Genomic DNA, 4,672 nt, shown 5'->3' with positions numbered 1-4,672 from the left:
TTTATATGTGGTTCAGAGTTCTGGGACCATCCCCTGAGCCTGCTTGGTCGGGTATTCTGTGTTGTTGTTGGCGGAGCTCTCTGCTATACATTCACCCAATCCGCCATCTTGTTTGTTCTCAATCCTGTCTTCTTTTATTACTGATTAGTTTTTATAGTTAAGTGCTGTCAAGTCAGTTCTGACTCAAAGCAACCCTCTATAGGGTTTCTGAGAGTGTAAATCATTACCAGAGCTGAGAACTTCCATCTTTTACCCAGGGAGCAATTAGTGAGCTTGAACTGCCAACCTTTTGGTTACCAGTCCAGGACTTAATTCTACAGAGCCACAGGGCTCCTTCTGTTTATATGAGGAGCCTTCAAAAAGTTTGTGGAAATGAAATGAACAGATAATGGAATTTTTCGTGAATTATTTGAAGCCCTCATAGTGTTGCCTAATTTTCTACCTATTCATTTATTTATCCTGGAAAAAGAATTCCTACTTTGGTTTGTGATCTTGTTAATATGGAATGATTAAAAAAAAAAAAAACTTTTTGATGTCTTTATTCAGGTGGACAGCAAACATAGGAAGAAATGCTCACGATTTGGTGAAGTGTCTGTTTATGTCTTCTGCCATTTTTACATTGGATTTTTTGTTTTCTTGTTGAGGCATTAAAGTGTTCTATAAATTCTAGAGAGTAGTCTTTTGTCTGATAAGTCATTGCCACACATTTTTCCCAGTCTGTGGGTTCTCTTTTTATTATATTTGTGAAATACTTTGATACATAATGTGGAATAAATTTTATTGTTGAAATATATGCTTCTGCATATTAAAGTTATGTAATGGAAGGCTGACCGTACATGTGACCACTAATGTTGACTGTGTGCCTGTTTGAGCACAATTTCTTTAAAAGCTAACAGTCACTCTGTATTGTTGTTGTTAAGTGCTCTTTGTCTCTGTTCAGTCACCCTATGTAGGATTTCTGAGGAGCAGCTGGTGGGTGTGAACTTGCTAATCTTTCAGTACCATTCAAGGCCAGTTTGTGTAGTGCATGCTTTTTGAAGTGAATGTTATTTTTTCCCTTCTGTTTTTGAATTAGGTTTTTTGACAGTGATGAGCATAGGAAATTATTAACTCAATGGTATTGCTGCCCCTTTCTTAGTTAGTAGCCCTGTTGGCACAGTGTTTAAAGCACTCCACTACAAACTGAAAGTTTGGCGTTCTGAACCCACCAGCTGCTCCTAGATGGAAAGATGTGGCAATGGGCTTCTGTATTTACAGCCCTGGAAACACAATAGGGCTTCCTGGAGTATTGTTATGAGTTAGAATCACTTTGATGGGGGGTTGCTTTAGGGTTCATCGTAGAGTTATTGCCTTTTTTTGTTTCAGTAATCTTGGATTTCTATTAAAGTTGGTGAATGTGAAGATAAATTCTAGAAATATTTTGAAAGCAAGTAATGGATACATGGAAGTTTTACTATATAAACTTATTGTTAATTAGAATCAATTTTTCTAACTTCTAGGATGGGACTAAATTAGAATTTAAGGAACAGCTTATGTGTTGATATTTGAGTAAGTCTGTGTTCTTAAAATTGATTGGCTGTGCTATTTCATTGTAAAGAGTGTTTACACATAATAAATTGCACAAATAAGCTTGCTGACATGTAATTTTTGATTCTGGTAATCACCACATAGGATTATGCTCACTGAAGTGAATTTATTGAGCTTTTTATTAATATTATTATTTTTATTAATATATAAAATTTGCTGTTTTGGATTGAGTTTATCACTTGTCTAATTCCTAGTCCTAAGAAATATGTGTTAAATAGACATTGTAGGCCTCATTGACCACATCAAAGACAGGGCATTTCTTCAGTTGTTTCAGATATTCTAATTATTATTATTATTTTCAACTTTTAAAAAAATTGAGTGATGGTTTACAGAGCATATCGTAGTTTTACAATCAACAAATCGTACACTTTGCTTCATTACATGGTTGCAATCCCCTCCGTGTACCAACAATTAGCAGTATTTACCTCTATTCACTTTGACTATTACAGCCCTCCCTGTGTCTCCTGCTACCTTCTTCTTCCTCTAACTTCCCTCTTGTATATTGCCTGCCCTGTCACCTGTGTTAACATGTGTCTACCCTCTTATTATTGTTAAGTGCTGTCGAGTCTGTTCCTACCCATAGCGATCCTGTATAGGGTTTACAAGGAGTAACTGGTGAACTTGAACTACCGACCTTGTGATTCAAGCTGACTTTACAGCCCAGCGCATTAATACACAGTGCCACACCAGAAGTCTGTCTATCGTGAATAAACCCTGCCCAGAAAAATATCAAAGTTTGTTTCTTTTATCAAGAAAACTTTTTTTTTTTTTAACTTTTTATAACATTGGTCTCATATAATACTTGTCCTTTTGTGGTTGACTAATTTCATTCAGCATATTGTCTTCCAGGTTCCTCCATGTTGTAAAGTATTTCACAGATTCATCATTATTCTTCAGTGTTTTGTAGTATTCCATTGTGTGTATGTACCAAAGTTTGTTTAACCATTTTTCTGTTGATTGTTATTTAAGCTGTCTCTATATTTTTTGATCTGTCTTTTGTAGACAGTGTATTGAAGTATCCCATTTTCAGTCTTGTAGGTTTGTTTTGTTTAAATACTTTTATATCTGGATTGAATTCTGGGTGGTGGTGGTATGTGTGGTAATCTCAGCGTGTTGTCTGCTGTTGTTGGTTCTCTGTCCAAAGAACACCCATTAGTGTTTTTTGTAAAGTTGATATGATCAATATAAATTCCTTTAGTTTTTGTTTATCAGGAAATGTCTTGATTTCACTGACATATTTGAGGGACAACTTTGGTTGGCAATCTTTTTTTTTTTTTAATGAGTTTTGTATTTGTTATCCCATATATCTTTTTGCCTGCATGGTTTCTGTTGAGAAACCAGAGCTTAGTGTTACTGGCTCTCCTTTGTAGGTATTTTTGTTTTTCCCAGGCTCTCAGGATTCTTTCCTTGTCTTTGGTTTTCAAGTTTTATTGTGATATGTTGGGAGTGGATGAGGGTGGGTGCTAGCCACACCTCTGTTTAACAGGGAATTGTAGAGGGGGGAAGAAGAAATCTCACCTTTCCCGTCATCTGCTCAAATCTCTGTCAAGTCTCCCTTTACTGCCAAAACTGCCTATAAGATGGTTGAGCTTTCTTGTTTGGCTAGCTGTTCACCAGTCAGTCTCCCTCTTGCCATCCCTGCTCTATCTCTCCTCCCAGCTAGCACTCCATGGGTCTCTTTTACCTTTCTTCTGAAGTTCAGGTTGCCAGAATTTTCATCTGTGCCTGCTTTATTTAGTGTCTTTCATCTTTGTTGTAGGGAGTACTTGTCATGTATCTGCCTGGTCCCCCATCTTGCCAGAAGTCCCTAATTATTTTTTTAAGTCTCTCATGTATGTTTGTTTAAATGGATTTTGAGTTTATTTATGTTTTGGTTATGCTTTTAATATATTTTCTATCTTATCTTGAAAAAAAATACATCCTAGAGATTGTGTCATCTATGCCAAACATGATGATCATATGATCATATATATGTGTACATACATTATTGAATAGTTTCCTCTCTTTTGGAAATTTACATTGTTTACTATTTTTCAAAGGATTAAAAACCTATGTATATATTTTTATCACATCTCTGATTAGTTCTGTAGGAAGTATTTCTGTAATTGGAAATGCCTTACTAATGGATTAAACTTTTTAAATCTTGTCATTTGTATTTCTACGTTGTTTTCCAAAAAAGTTAAACCAGAGTGTACCCCCATGAATATTTAGGGGAGTGCTTATATTGTCACACTTTTCTATTCTTAAATATGAATGTATTTTAAAAATTGTCAACTTGTTGAATGAAAGATAACATATTTTGAAGTTAGATTATTAAAAATATGCTTTACTAGCCATTTGTTTATTGAAATATCTGTTTATGTTTTTGTCCATTTTTCTACGGGGGATTAATTGTAAGGATATTTAGAGTTTTTTTTTAAACAACCATATTAATGATAGATTCTTCTTTGTAATTGGTTCTGCCACGACTGCTTTACCTGTAGTGTTGTTGGTGCAATGTTGTTGTTGTTGTTAAGTGCCATCGAGTCGGGTCCAATAGTAGTATTTAAAAAGATGTGGCAGATAGATCTCTTAAGGCAAGTTTGCAAAGTATATGCCTTCTCTGCCCTATCCCCTCCATGTTGAAGACTGTACTCATATTTGAAATAAATTTTAGGGCTTTGTCTTTCTGCCCCATGTACAACTTTCTCCCCACCTCCAATGTACTTTTTGTGATTCTATGCTGAAGATTTGATGACTACTATTGTTCTGGAGTCGTGGTGTGGTGCTATAGGATAAGAACTGACCTGCTAAACGCACATGAGGGTGGCTCTTCAAACCCACCAGCTGCCCCTTGGAAAAGCTTATACAGGTCACTGTGAGTCAGGGCACTTAACAGCAGCAACCATTATTTCTATTTTATGTTTCGTAGGCATTCAAATACCATCTAGTCATAATACACTTTCTAAGAGGCTTTCCCTTATGACTTAATTGGTTCTATTCTGTATTTAAGTAACAGCAGGAAAACATTACACTCTTGTTGTTGTTAAGTACCGTGGAGTCGGTTCCTACTCATAGTGCCCCTGCACAGGGTTTCTGAGGCTGT

At 35.8% G+C, this 4,672-nt stretch overlaps 1 protein-coding gene across 3 annotated transcripts in view; it reads left to right on the top strand.

Moving 5' to 3' along the window:
• Positions 1–4,672, top strand: part of VPS13B (vacuolar protein sorting 13 homolog B (yeast)) — a 1,072,080-nt gene that overhangs the window by 72,298 nt on the left and 995,110 nt on the right. The gene's annotated exons all lie outside the window — the stretch shown is intronic.

This window comes from Chrysochloris asiatica, unplaced genomic scaffold (assembly GCF_000296735.1).
Source record: "Chrysochloris asiatica unplaced genomic scaffold, ChrAsi1.0 scaffold00031, whole genome shotgun sequence".
Classification (NCBI taxonomy): Eukaryota; Metazoa; Chordata; class Mammalia; order Afrosoricida; family Chrysochloridae; genus Chrysochloris; species Chrysochloris asiatica.
Note: the sequence above shows the minus strand (reverse complement) of the source record. Positions and strands in the feature narration are given on the sequence as shown.